This window comes from Aethalodelphis obliquidens, unplaced genomic scaffold (assembly GCF_003676395.1).
Source record: "Aethalodelphis obliquidens isolate GAN/ISIS:26980383/991018 unplaced genomic scaffold, ASM367639v1 scaffold39, whole genome shotgun sequence".
Taxonomy (NCBI): domain Eukaryota; kingdom Metazoa; phylum Chordata; class Mammalia; order Artiodactyla; family Delphinidae; genus Aethalodelphis; species Aethalodelphis obliquidens.
Window position 1 is genome coordinate 16159020 of NW_020837983.1, and position 15874 is coordinate 16174893.

The window sequence follows — 15874 nt, forward strand, 5'->3', positions numbered from 1 at the left end:
ACTTTGACACTCACTGTCTTGCCTCCCTCTTTCACTTATAAGGACCTTTGTGATTACATTGGATCCACCTGCAACACACAGAATAATCACCCCATCTCAAGATCCTTAACTTAATCACATCTGCAACGCTTTTTTTTTTTTTTTTTTTTTTTTTTTTAATGTAAGGTAACAAACAGAATCACAGGTTCAGAGAACTGGAATGCAGATATCTTTGTGGAACCATTATTCTGCCTACCACAACTTTCATTTGTCTACATTTTTCCTGACTTCTCTGTATATGTTGTACTTGACCCTGTGCTTAATGTTTCTTCTTTCTCCTTCCTCTCTTCATGGCTACTTTTCTTTAGTTGGTCACCTGCAGCCTACACAGACAAAAAATGATTTTCTATTGCTTTATTTAGTCTACTCTGCCACTCTACTGATACTACAGGAGCTTACTAAGTATTTATTCGATGGACTTGTAGGTGAAAATTACATATCAAATAGATCTTGAGAGTGTATATTCTTGCAAGTTGCTGAGACTTCTAAAGGAGCAGAAAGCTAATGAGATAAAGAGATAATAAGAGAAAGCTAATTTTAAAGGGAACACTCTTATTGGGAAAGGAAGGAGACACTGGTTGTATGGTGACGAGGAAAAGTGGTAACTTGAAAGTGAAAGAAAAATGATACTCTGGCATTATGTGATTTTTCCCAAAGCTAGTCAATTAAGGAACCAACAACAATATAATTAATAATTTTAGTTATGAATAAAATCAGGAGGGTCAGACAAATTAATAATATATATTTATATGGCTAGTAAAAAATGAAAATACTGGCTATCATTTATTGGAAACTTAGTACATGACAGGTGTTGCATTAAATGCCCTATGTATACAATCATAATAATTATCCTGACAGCTTAGGTATTATCATTATTCCCCCTTGTAACTGGGAGACTGAGAGTTAGCCAGATTATGTGAGTCTTCCAGAATCACACCAGTTGTAGGTAGAGGCATTTGGATTTAAACCCGTGTAGTTCAATTATACTCCACAGCATCCCTAAAATACATTTCAAACCCCCCACTAATTGCCCTCCTCCCCACTTTATCCACCCTACAACCATACAGATAAAAACATCAAGGTATGGGGAGCTCAAGAGACTTTCCCAAGGCCACCCAATTTTTGACAGAGCTAGAACCTAAGAGTCTAGGTTCTCTGATACCCAGTTCAAGGATGGTAAGTCTTAGGTATCAGCAGGAGAAAAAAAAAAAAAAGAAAGAAAGATAAATGAAGAGGTGAAAAAAAGAAATGAAGTAGAAGAGTGGGAAAAAGCTAAGAGGGGAAAGGACAATTTAAGTTGAATAAAACTTAAAAGTACTCATGGTGGGCACTGGTAGATGCTGCTCTGTTTCCCTGCTACCGACCTAGAATACTTGCATCCTATTCAGCTGACCAAATATTCCTGAGCTCCCACTATTTCCTGTTCTTTCCCAATGGGCTGAAAGCTAAACTGTGTTGTTTTTGCATACTCATGAGCCATTGATGATGACTAAGTTGTATGGTCAGGTAGGGGGTCACTAAGATCAGATTATAAGGGCATACTCATAAGGAGATCCCCTATGGAAACAAATTGGCATTACCTAGACCTTGATTGAATGCAATTAGATGGACATAAATTTGGATGCTCTTTTCCATTAGATGGTACCTGATAGTCACTGATTACAAGAGCAGCTCTAACCTCATCTTTGCTTTGAAGACATGCTTCTCTGCTTCTGGGGTTACTTTTGGTGTGAAATGATAATGACCCAATTCCTGGAGAGTTCAGTGCTCCAGAAAAAAAGACAAACAATTGGGACTTCCCTGGCAGTCCAGCGGTTAAGGCTCCGCACTTCCACTGCAGGGGGTGTGAGTTCAATCCCTGGTCGGGGAACTAAGGTTCCTCACGCCGCATGGCGTGGCCAAAAAAAAAAAGACAAACAATCTGGCTCGTCCTCAAGGCTGAAGGCCTGATGACCCCAGGAAGGGTGAGGAGTTAAAGGATGTGTAACTTCTTCTCCCTCTGCAATGTATATATGGATAGATAGCCCCATACTGCTTCTTAGAACTGTCCCAGGAAGTAGCCCAGAGTGAAAACTTGTCAAAAAAAGTTGACAAAAATATTGTACATGCCCTTGATGGGAGGATGTAAATTTAATAAGCCTCTGGAAACGGGGTGTCACCTGAGACAAACCCGCATGTCTTCCAGATAATCTTACTCACAAGCTAGCAGCGGTTCCTCAACAGGTCTCTCATACGCAACCTCTGCAGGCAATTGGTGTCAGAGAATAGAATGTTTCGCTTGCCAGTAAGACCAGATAAAATGGTGATCTCAGCTCTTGTCTAACTCCTTTATAAACGCATGAGGTGGCTGGAAGCTAGGTCCCTTTCCAGGAGGGAATGTGTCTGTCCACGATGTGTCTATTCATGACTGATTCTAGCACACCTCTCCATGAGTGGGGACAGTGGGATAATACAGGCTTAGTCCTATGACTTTAAGATTTTATAGCGTTTGCCCTCACCCCTTGTTTGGTGAATGATGGTCTTGATATCATTCTCTATCTAGAATGTGAGAAATATACCATTTTTAGTTTCTGATCCCACAAGTTTGTCTGGGTTTCTTTGACATTCTCCACATTGAGCTCATCTTTACCCAGATCTATCTCCATAAAATACAAAGAGTCATTATATGGTCTGGCTAGGTGGAGGTCAAGGCACTGGGAGTCAAGGAAGATGTGTTTTTACTCATGACACATGTTCCAAACCCATACTAGAGGTTCTTAAGTGGAAACATGAGTGCTAAATCTGGCCTATTATGACCAACATATGGTGATTAATTTTTCTTTTTAGTTTATTTTTTTTAATTGGAGTACAGTTGCTTTACATTGCTGTGCTGTACAGCAAAGTGAATCAGCCATGCGTATATATATCCCCTCTCTTTTTGATTTCCTTCCCATTTAAGTCACCACAGAGCACCGAGTACAGTTCCCTGTGCTATACAGTAGGTTCTCATTAGTTATCTATTTTATACATAGTAGTGTATATATGTCAATCCCAATCTCCCAATTCATTCCACCCCCCCGTCCCCCTTGGTAGCCATACATTTGTTCTCCACATCTGTGTCCCTATTTCTGCTTTGCAACTAAGATCATCTGTACCATTTTTCTAGATTCCACATATATGCATTATTATACGATATTTGTTTTTCTCTTTCTGACTTACTTCACTCTGTATGACAGTCTCTAGGTCCATCCACATCTCTGCAAATGACACAATTTTGTTCCTTTTTATGGCTAATATTCCATTGTATATATTGTACCACATCTTCTTTATCCATTCCCTTGTTGATGGACATTTAAGTTGCTTCCATGTCCTGGCTATTGTAAATAGTGCTGCAATGAACATTAGGATTCATGGAGCTTTTTGAATTATGGTTTTCTCTGGGTATATGCCCAGCAGTGAGATTGCTGGATCATATGGTAATTCTATTTTGAGTTTTGTTGGGGTTTTTTTTGCGGTACGCGGGCCTCTCACTGTTGTGGCCTCTCCCGTTGCGGAGCACAGGCTCCGGACGCGCAGGCCCAGCAGCCATGGCTCACAGGCCCAGCCGCTCCACGGCATGTGGGATCTTCCCGAACCGGGGCACGAACCCGTGTCCCCTGCATCAGCAGGCAGACTCTCAACCACTGCGCCACCAGGGAAGCCCTATTTTGAGTTTTTTAAGGAACCTCCATACTGTTCTCCACAGTGGCTGTACCAGTTTACATTCCCACCAACAGTGTAAGAGGGTTCCCTTTTCTCCACACCCTCTCCAGCATTTATTGTTTGTAGATTTTTTGATTAATTTTTTTAATTTAAATTTGCCATTATTCAAAAATGAGAATAGCTCATACATAAGTTAAAGTGTCTATTTGTGTGTGTATTTTTTCTTTAAAAAATCCTGAGTGGTTTCCAACACTTGATGGAACATGTCCTCTTCAGCTCAATATAGTCCCCCCTATTTTCTCTTGTCCCTTCGACATGGTACTGAGTGCCAATTGCCATATATCACCACACACACACCCTGAGATTCTTCTCATAGTTTAAAAGTATGAGAATCTAACATTTTAGCTGTAATTTCAATAAAGCTGAAATGTTTATGATTGCATCCCATGTTCTGTTGAATTTCCATAAGGAATAAAATGATTGGTAAAGAATTGATTCAGTATGGGCAGAGAATGAACAGGTGAAGTTAAGCCTTATTGTTTATACTTTAACAGGGCAATGAGATACTCATTGACCAAAAAACAGTAAAGCAGTGATTTTTACTCTAAACTGCAACAGTGAAAATCAATAATTATTGCTAAAATGTCTTTTGATTTTTTTCTTTGATGGGACAGGGACTAAGAACATGTGAGAAATGTCTGAAACCCGATTTCCCAGACATAGGCATGGCTCTATTCTTCATCTCCTGCAGCTCTGCTCAAATACTATCAGTGGAGCCTTCTCTGACCAGCCTCTTTAAAATCACAACACTGTTTACTCCTCGGCAGTCTCTTGTTCCCTTCTCTGCTCTATTTTTCCTTCAAAGCAATTATCACCTTTTAAAATAGTACCATATGAAAAAAAATTTTTGTTGCTGTTTATTATTTGCCCCCTATTCTAGTCTTAACTAGAATGTAATTTCTATGAGGACACAAATTTACATTTGTTTGGTTCATTCCCATGACCTAGAAGAGTGCCTTAAATTTAGTAGGTCTTTAATCTGTATATTTTGAATGGATAGTAGTTAAATGAAGAATCACCATTTGTTGAATGGGTAAAGAATGTGTACCGCCATTTTAACTGATAATCTAAACAAATATTTTCCAAAGCAGATGTTTCTAAGATTTGAGAGTTGTGAGCTACTTAAAAACAAATTAAGTCAGTTTTTTGCTTAGTTGTTTTTTTATCATAGTACTTTTCATTGTTTAAGATGAAATAGAGGTTACTCGGGGGAGATTATGGAGGATTTTACTGCTCTTGTTATATTTTTTAACATGAAATTTTTCCTGAAGAACATTCATATTCATTTTTTGATTAGAAAAAAAATCCATGAATATGTATTTTAGTGATTATCCTTAATGTTTGGGATTTGTGCTATCTGGAATAAGGACAAATCCTGAAGGCTGTTAACAAACGGGACATCCATTGTTACTAATTCAGTCATCTAGAATCTCAATATTTTTCATAATGGCATGCTTCCTTGCTATGTATTTACCAGGGCCAAAGAGTGAAATTGCTAAATTCAGAAAGCATCTAGGAAAATTCTGTATATATCCTAACATATTATTATAAGCAAAAGTAAGCTAGTTGGAATGAAAAGGAAACGGCACACTTAAACTTTTATTCCTTTTTACTTAATTCATAACTTTTGTTGTTTTTCTATCTAAGATAATTTTGGCATGCATTTATTTTATTTTATCTGTATGTAATGTTACTGAGAACAGTGCTTAAGGTTTGTTCTGATTTTGGGGGCTTTCTTTTATTACATTTTATGAAACCAATAGAATATTTAAGATAACACATAATAATTAATATGAAGCCCCTTTAGAAGGGACACTAAGGTGATTTATAAACATTGTCTCAACAGTTTTATGAGATATATGCGGAGCAAATGGCTCATTTCTTCTATTTGCTGCATTTAAGTTGAATTTTTATCTCCATTCACCATATGGTATATTTTAGCTTTCTCATACATATTTTCTATGACCCACATCCCATTGAAGTAACTGGGGGAATTTGCAGAATGTGATAATGTAGGCATAGAATCTTCACAAATAGATGGCAGGAAGCAGAAAAGAAAAGAGCTTGGATCTCTCAGTTGTTAGATAAATGTGTTTAGTTCTGAATATAGTAGTAAAAGCTTGAGGAAGATACTGTTGTATTTATGGCTTTTTTTATTATAGATATAGAACAATGAAGAACTCTGGCTTTGAAGTCATAATAGTCAATCACAATTTCGTATCATTATAATGTTGGGCTCAATTTCTCTAAGCCTCAGTTTCACCATTTATGTTATACATTTATAATACTTACTTGTTTGTCTGTTTATAAGGTCTATATCTTTAGTCTTCCCAAACCATATGAATTAGGCACTGACTCTGACTTTATGGTATTGATCAGGGAGGTCTAGTGACCTAAGACCTCATAACTAATAACTGGTAGAGTCTGGGTAAGCCTGAGACAGCTTCCAATACTGCTTTCTTCTCATTATGGCCCATAGGAATTATTAGCCTTATAGAACCTGTGGCATCCAAGAGATAGAAAAATAAAGAGTTGGAATTAATGAGAGACCAAGAGACAATGAAAATAAGTGGGAGAGCAAATGAGAGAGAAGGGATAGGTCAGTCAGGGTTTAAAGAGTTTTCTTTTATTACAATTTTTTTCATTGAGAAGTAATTGACATATAACAGTGTATTAGTTTCAGGTATACAACGTGATTCAATATTTGTATATATTGTGAAATGATCACCACAGTTAAGTATAGTTAACATCCATCACCACACATACAGATATTTTTCTTTTCCTTGTGATGAGAACTTTTAAGATCTATGCTCTTAGCAACTTTCAAATGTACAATACAGCACTATTAATTATAATTACCATGTTGGACATTACATCCCCAGGACTTATTTTATAACTGGAAGTCTGTGGCTTTTGAACACCTCCCATTTCACCCACCTCCCACCTCTGACAACAACCAATCTGTGTTCTCCGTATCTATGAGCTCCATTTTTTTTGTTTGTTTTTTGGCTTGATTTTTAGATTCCATATATAAGTGAAATCATGTGGTGTTTGTCTTTTTCCATCCTACTTCACTTAGCAAAATGCCCTGAAGGTGCATCCATGGTGTTGCAAATGGCAAGATTTCCTTCTTTTTTTATGGCTGTGTAATATTCTATTGTGTGTATTCCATTCCACACACCCCACACACACACCACAACTTCTTTATCCATTTATCCATTGGCTGCTTCTGTGTGTTGGCTATTGTAAATAATGCTGCAATGAACATGGGGGTATAGATATCTTTTCAAGTTAGTGTTTTCATTTTTTTGAGATTAAATACACAGAAGTAGAATTGCTGGATCAAGGGTAATTCTAGTTTTAATTTTTTTAGGAACTTACATACTGTTTTCCATAATGATTGCACCAGTTTACATTCCCACCAACAGTGAACAAGGGTTCTATTTTCTCTATATCCTCATCAACACTTGTTATTTCTTGTCATTTTGATAGTAGTTATTCTAACGATCATAAGATGGTATTTCATTGTGGTTTTGATTGGCATTTCCCTGATAAACAGTGATGTTGAATACCTTTTCATGTATCTGTTAGCCATCTATATGTCCTCTTATATGTCTATTCCGTTCCTCTGCTCATTTTTAAATTGGGTTGTTTGTTTTTCTGTTGAGTTGTATGAGTTCTTTATATATTTTGGGTATTAAACCCTTATCAGATATATGATTTGCAAATATTTTCTCCCATTTGATAAATTATCTTCCCATTTTGTTGATGATTTCCTTTGCTGTGCAGAAGCTTTTTAGTTTGGTGTAGTCCCACTTGTTTATTTTTGGCTTTTGTTGCTTTTACTTTGGAGTCTAAAGATAGTTTATTGATTTGAGTAAAAATGCAGTAAATTCCAATCATGAAAGTGGAACTGTCATATTCACATTTTACTTATCCAAATTCAACTACATGTGCTCAGTATAAGAAAATCATCTATAATCACCTATTACAGAATGAACTTTATATGTTAGTTACTTTATTTGGTGCCCACCAAAAAACCAAAAGCCAAAAACAAAACCAATTCAATCCCATGTTGTAGAGACAGAATGCACAAAATCACATAGTGTAGTTTATGGTTATTTAATGGGCTATTAAGCATAATTTTTACAACATGCAGTTTTCTCTTTATGCACTTATTTTAAAACATAACCCATGTTAGAGATGATTTTACTGTGGTGTTAATATAAATGGTTTTCTATGAGTTATATTTTTGCATAATTACTATAACCCTTTACATACTGCAAAAAGATTTAAGTAGGGCTTCCCTGGTGGCGCAGTGGTTGAGAGTCCGCCTGCTGATGCAGGGGATGCGGGTTCGTGCCCTGGTCCAGGAAAATCCCACATGCCGCAGAGCGGCTGGGCCCATGAGCCATGGCCACTGAGCCTGAGCGTCCGGAGCCTGTGCTCCGCAACGGGAGAGGCCACAACAGTGAGAGGCCCACGTACCGCAAAAAAAAAAAAAAAAGATTAAGTAGTATAGAACTGGATATTTTTTTTATGGTGATATGCTTATATGTCTATTATTTCCTAGTTTGTTCATATTTATATAGCTTAGAATGTATTCATATTTTATATTCATGTGCATATAGAGACACTGTTTTCAGTGGTAGTTACTGCTCCCCCAACCCCAGAAACTGCAATGTACCTGAAATATGCATTCAACATTTATAATGAAAACAATAACACAATACAAGCTTAAAAGTGAATTGCCCTGGATTACTCATAAAGCAGAAAAACTTATGCATAGAAATGCTTTGAAAGCCTTGGAAGAAATGTGCAATCAAAATGCAAATATGTTTTCACTTAAAAAGAAAAAAAATTCTCTCTGGAAACTGGTTTACATAGGATTTGGAGTTAACATTCCAGTTTTTCATCTGATTGAAACCGTTGGCGATTTTATTTACCAATATTCTTTGGACTTAGTACCATCTGCTGTTCATTGTCGGGGCATGCAAAGTTCCTGGGATTATATATCCTCCAGCAGATTTCTTTGTTATTGTCCATTTTTGTAGGCTGTTGGTTCAACTTTTCTTGGTAGCTCCAGTATTCTTTTTGCTAAAATCTGTGTTTGGGTGTAGTTCTTCCATGACCTGAATTACAAATTACTAATTTCTAGAAGAAATAACAAAGCATATGTAAATTGTCATATCTTAAATTATTCTGATGTTATTAACTACATTTAACTTTTTTGCTTTTGATAACTAGATTCATTTCCCTTCCTCTCATTTTTGCTTCTTCCTTGGACTAAAATCATTTAACTTAGGTTGTTACCTAAGGTATTGTTAAGCAGTACTTTACTCCATTAGCCCATTATATAAAGTCCTTCCTGATCTGTTGCTTATTGTAATGTGTTGATTGTGTCTCCTCTGCTACTGCTCAAAAAAGGCATACTGGAATCTTAACTCCCAATGTCTCAGAATGTGACCTTATTTGGAGATAGGGTCTTTACATAGGCAATCAAATCTCCAGAGGCTAGGAGAAAGGCCTGAAACAGATTTTTCCTTAGTGCCTGGAAAGGGAGCATGGCCCTGCTTGATCTACTTGATCACAGATTTCTAGCCTCCAAAACAGTGAGAATAAATTTCTGTTACTCAGTAAGTAGTGCTTTACTATGGCAGACCTAGTAAACTAATATTTACTAATCTTGTCGCCCATTCTATTACTTCATGTCCTCTCCTATGTTCCCAAACTTTCCCAATTCTTTGCTTTTTTTCGTTGCTATTCATCATGGGCTATCCTTCTCTCATATCAATATACTCAAATTTTACCTTTTAAGGTCCTGTTTCTCAAATGCCAGATTGTTTATGAAAATTTCATAAACAATAAACTTCTCATAAAATTAGGTGTGTTTTCTCCCTGATGTCCTGTTGCAAGATCCTTTGCTTAATCCCAAAGGGCTAGCTAGAGATTCTTTCTATCACCATAGTAGATATCCAGGGCCAATGTATTCTGGGAAAGTTTGTGAAATGAGTTATTGGAAGAAGACATGAGATATTCATGTGGAAACTGATATATACAGGTGCAGGTGGTAAGAAGTCCACATTTATGGTGAAATGAGTGGGAAAGTTCTCCATATCTAAACCAAGCTCCATTTCTGGATATTACCCCAGAGGCCCTAGGAAAGTTTCTTCTTTATTCTGCTTATCCTGGCTCTGCCCAGGTAGCAAAACCAATGCAAAAATGTTCTCCTATGTTTTATCCTAGTTCACTTTAATACTTAGCCTTTAATATGAAATTTATTTGGGGGTGCAGTGTGATCTAATTTTCTACAAGTCAAGTTTTTCCAGCTCCACTCAAATAGAATGACCCAATTCTATTTTATTGTGCAGTGATTCTTCTGTTGATTGATTTTGGGGTTAAGTTTATATTACTTTAATTATTGTAACTCCATAATAAATTTGAATTTTATACAAGGCACATCCCTTTAATATTTTTGTTTGTATGTAAAACACATATTAACTAGATGTTTGTTACTCCAGATAAATTTCAATATATTTTTATCTCTGAGTATAACCTAAAAATTTATTACAGAAAAATATCATCTTTATAGTAATTAGCATTATCATTTAATGTGAATTTTTATTCTTTAGCAAAATTTTATATACACCTAATATGTTTCTTATTGAGGTCATTTATAGTTACCTTTATTTTCTTAATTTCCTCCCATTAAATTAGAAGAATGATTATTCACTTGTGAATATTACATTTTTATTCAGATTCTTAAGTAATATTTCAATTCTAGTAAACTTTCAGCCAATTCCCTTGAGTTTCTAAGTAGAGAACTGTTGAAATAAAAGTGGCTTTTCTCACTTTTATATTTTGTTACATCTATGTTTTCTGACTTCTTATTGTAATTCACTAGAACATAAAAAAAGGAAATAAGGATCAGAATAGGAATCCTTACTAATTCCTATTTGAATGGAAATTTATTTTAACTGTTGTATTAAGCACCAGTAAGTGTGAGATTTTTATCAATTGTCTTTTTCAGTGTTTCATGAGATGACTATGAAGTCATTTTTCTTTCAAGTTCTTTTGGCTTTCACATTTGGGTCAATTTTGGTAATTTATATTAGCAAATCAGTTTTTCTATTCTCGCTATAATTTCTAATTTTAATCATGTTTTCTTTCTCCTTAATTGAATAGAAATTTGTTTCTAGATATGTTTCTATATATCTAAAATTCTATAAATAAATATTTATATATATTTACTATTTCTGTTACTTAATAGATTTCTGTTTTTATCCTTATACTTTTTTGTTTCTGAATTCTATGCATTCTTCATTATTATTTATTTTAAGACTTTTTTCATTGAGATATAATTCACATGTAACAATGTATTAATTTCAGTACAACAAAATGATCTATATTTGTATATATCGCAAAATGATGAACACAGTAAGTCCAGATAACATGCATCATCATAGTTATAATTTTTTCCTTGTGATGAAAACTTTTAAGATCTACTCTTAGCAACTTTCATATATACATTATTATTAACTATAGTCATCATACTGTACATTACATACTCATGACTTATTTATTTTATAACTGAAGTTTGTATGCTTTGGCCACCTCCCATTTTGTCCACCCTCCCAACCTCTGGCACACCAATCTTTTCTCTGTATCTGTGAGTTCCAATTTTATTTGTTTTTTAGATTCCACATATAAGTGAGATCATATGGTATTTGTATTTTTTCTCACTTATTTCACTTAACACAATGCCCTCAAAGTCCATCCATGTTGTCACAAATGGCAAGATTTCCTTCTTTTCTATAGCTGAATAATATTCCATTGTATATACATACACAACCTCCTTATCCATTCATCTATCATTGGACACTTAGGTTACTTCCATGATTGGCTATTGCAAATAATGCTGCAATGAACATGGAGGAACAGATATCTTTTCCAGTTAGTATTTCTGTTCCTTTCAGTTAGGTACTCAGAAGTGGATCATATGGTAATTCTATTTTCAATTTTTGAGGAAAGTCCATACTGTTTTCTATAGTAGCTACACCAATTTACATTCCCACCAACAGTACACAAGTGTTCCCCTTTCTCTGCATCCTTGCCAACACTTGTTATTTCTCATCTTTTCAATAATAGCCATTCTAACAGGTACAAGATACTAACTCATTGTGGTTTTGATTTGCATTTCTCTAATGATTAACAATGTTGAATACCTTTTCATGTACCTGTTGGCCTTCTGTATATCTTCTTTGGAGAAATGTCTTAATTATATCCTCTACCCATTTTTAAATCATTTTCTAGTGTTGTTTTGTTTTGTTTTACTATTGAGTTTTTAAAAATACATTTTGGATATTAACCTGTTATCAAATACATGATTTGCAAATATTTTTCTCCCTTTCAGTAGGTTGCCTTTTCACTTAGTTCATGGTTTCTTTTGCTGTGTAGAAGCTTTTTAATTTGATGTAGCCCCACCTGTTGTTGTTGTTTGCTTTTGTTGCCTTTGCTTTTGGTGTCAAATGCAAAAAGTTGTTGCCAAAACCAAAGTCAAATAGCTCATCCCCTATGTTTTCTTCTAGTTTTATGGTTTCAGTCTTTGTTCAAGTCTTTAATCCATTTTGAGCTAGTTTTTGTGTGTGGTGTAAGATAATGGTCTAGTTTCATTCTTTTGTGTGTGACTGTCCAGTTTCCCAACAACATTTATTGAAGAGACCGTCATTTTACCATTGTATATTCTTGGTTATTTTGTCATAAATTAATTCATTATATATATGTGAGTTTATTTCTGGGCTCTCTATTCAGTTCCATTGATCTATGTGTCTGTATAAAGGCAATACCATACTGTTTTGATTACTATAGCTCTGTAATATAGTTTGAAATCAGGACGTGTGATGCCCCCAGCTTTGTTCTTCTTTCTCAAGATTGTTTTTGCTAATCAGGGTCTTTGTGGTTCCATATAAATTTTAGGTTGGTTTGTTCTATTTTTGTGAAAATGTCATTGGAGTTTTGATGGGAATTGCATTGAATCTGTAGATTAGTTGAGCAATATGAAGGTTTTAACAGTATTAATTCTTCTAATCCATTAGCATGAAATATCTTTTTGTTTCTCTTCTTCAATTTCTTTCATCAAGGCCTTAAAGTTTTCTGTGTACAGGTCTGTCACCATCTTGGTTACATTTCTTCCTAGGTATTTTGGGGGTTCTTTGGATGCAATTGTAAATGGGATTGTTTTCTTAATTTCTCTTTTTCATAGTTTGTTATTAGTATAGAGAAGTACAACAGGTTTTTGTATAAAGATTTTGTATCCAGCAACTTTACTGAATTCATTTATTCTAATATAGTGTTTTTGGTAGAGTCTTTAGGATTTTTATATATCATCTGCAAATAGTGACAGTTTTACTTCTTCCTTTTCAATTGGGATACCTTTTATTTCACTTATTTATTTATCTAATTGCTCTGTCTAGGACTTCCAGTACTATTTTTTTGTTATGAATTTATTTATATTTGGCCGTTTGGGGTCTTTGTTGTTTTGCGTGGGCTTTCTCTAGTTGCAGCAAGTGGGGACTACTCTTTGTGGTGCATGGGCTTCTCATTGCGGTGGCTTCTCTTGTTGCAGAGCACGGGCTCTAGGTGCATGGGCTTCAGTAGTTGTGGCACGCAGGCTCAGTAGTTGTGGCTTGTGGGCTCTAGAGCACAGGCTCAGTAGCTGTGGTGCACGGGCTTAGTTGCTCCATGGCATGTGGGATCTTCCCAGGTCAGGGCTCAAACCTGTGTCCCCTGCTTTGGCAGATGGATTCTTAACCACTGCACCACCAGGGAAGTCCCCAATACTATGTTGAATAAGTGGCAAGAGTGGGCATCCCTGTCTCATTCCTGATCTTAGAGGAAAAGCTTTCAGCTTTTCACCATGGAGTATGTTAGCTGTGGGCTTGTTTTATATGGCTTTATTATGTTGAGGTGTGCTACCTCTATACCCACTTAGTTGAAAGCTATTATTATAAATAGATGTTGAATTTTGTCAAATACTTTTTCTGCATCTATTAGACAAGCATATGATTTTTACCCTTCATTTGTTAAAGTGGTATATCGCATTAACTGATTTGCAGATGTTGAACCATCCTTGTATCCTTTGAATAAATCCCACTTGATCATGGCGTAGGATGCTTTTAACATGTTGTTCAATTCAGTTTGTTAATACTTTGTTGAGGAGTTTTGCATCTATGTTCATCAGGGATATTGGTCTGTAATTTTCTTGTGGCATCCTTGTCTGGTTTTGGTATCAGGGTAACATTGGCTTTGTAAAATGAGTTTCAAAGGGTTCCCTCCTGTTCTGTTGAGAAAGGCTGGTAATAATTCTTCTTTAAATGTTTGGTAGAATTCACCAGTAAAGCCATCTGCTCCTGGACTTTTGTTTGTTGGGTGCTTTTTATTACTGATTCAGTCTCCTTAGTAGTAATAAATGTGTTCAGATTTTCTATTTCTACATGCTTCAGTCAGTGGATTGTGTGTTTCTAGGAATTTATCCATTTCTTCTACTTTGTCCAATTTGTTGGTATACAATTGTTCATAGTAGTCTTTTATGATCCTTTGTATCAGTTGCAACATCTCCTATTTCATTTCTGATTTTATTTATTTCAGTCCTTTCTTTTTTCCTTGGGGAGTTTAGCTGAAGTTTTTTCAATTTTGTTTAACTTTTCAAAAAATCAGCTAATAGCACTGCTTTTTTTTCTAGTCTCTATTATTTCATATATTTCCTTTCTGAACTTTGTTATTTCCTTTCTTCTACAGGCATACCTCAGGAGATTTTGTGACTTTGGTTCCAGATCACTGCAATAAAGAGAATATCACAATAAAGTGAGTCACATGGATTTTGGGGTTTCCCAGGGCATATGGAAGTTATGTTTACACTCTATCTTAGTCTATTAAGTGTACAATAGAATTGTGTCTTAAAAAACAAAGTATATATCTTAATTAAAAAATACTTTATTGCTAAAAAATGCTAAACATCATCTGAGCCTTCAGCAGGTTATAATCTTTTGCTGGTGGGGATTTAAAATATTGTGAGAATTACCAAAATCTGACACAGAGACACAAAGTGAACAAATGCTTTTGGAAAAATGGCACAGATAGATTTGTTTAGTGCAACATTGCCACAAACCTTTAATTTGTAAAAAATGCAATATCCACAAAGTTCAATAAAGTGAAGCTCAATAAAATGAGCTGTGCCTGTACTACCTTTGGGCTTCAATTGTTCTTTTTCTAGTTCCTTGAAGTATAAAGTTAAGTTGTTTATTTGAGATTTTTCTTATTTCTTGGTCTAGGCATTTATCACTAGGAACTTTCATCTTAGAATGGCTCTGCTGCATCCCATAAGTTTTGGTATGTTGCTTTTATATTTTCATTTGTCTCAAGATTTAAAAAATTTCTCTTTTGATTTCTTCTTTGACCTTCTACTCAGCAGCATGTTGTTTAATTTCTACATATTTGTAAATACTCCACTTTTATTTAAAAAAAAATTTTTAACATCTTTATTGGAGTATAATTGCTTTACAATGGTGTGTTAGTTTCTGCTGTATAATGAAGTGAATCAGCTATACATATACCTATATCCCTATATCTCCTCCCTCTTGCATCTCCCTCCCACCCTCCCTATCCCACCCCTCTAGGTGGACACAAAGCACTGAGCTGATCTCCCTGTGCTATGCAGCTGCTTCCCACTAGCTATCTATTTTACATTTGGTACCACTTTTATTCTTGTAATTGACTTCTAATTTCATACCAATGAGGTCAGAAAAGATGCTTGATAGGATTTCGGTCTTCTTAAATTTATTAAGACTTGTGTTGTGGCCTAACTTATGATCTCTCCTGGAGAAAGTTCCATGTGCCCTTGAGAAAAATGTGTATTCTGTTGCTTTTGTATGGAATGTTCTGAAAATATCTGTTAAGTCCATTAGATCTAACATGTTGTTTAAGGCCAATGTTTCCTCATTGATTTTCTAACAGGATCATCTATCCATTGGTGAAAGTGGGGTATTAAAGTCCCTTACTATTATTGTACTATCTATTTTTCCATTTAGGTCTGTTA

At 35.3% G+C, this 15874-nt stretch overlaps 1 long non-coding RNA gene across 1 annotated transcript in view; it reads left to right on the plus strand.

Annotated features, from left to right (window-relative positions):
- The window catches only part of LOC113633431 (uncharacterized), a 204945-nt gene extending 189748 nt beyond the window's left edge, over window positions 1-15197 (plus strand). Inside the window, exons 5-6 of the long non-coding RNA XR_003438197.1 lie at window positions 14578-14643; window positions 15111-15197. This is a non-coding gene — a long non-coding RNA (uncharacterized LOC113633431). The remainder of the gene's footprint in view (window positions 1-14577; window positions 14644-15110) is intronic.
- The last annotated feature ends 677 nt before the right edge of the window (window positions 15198-15874 follow it).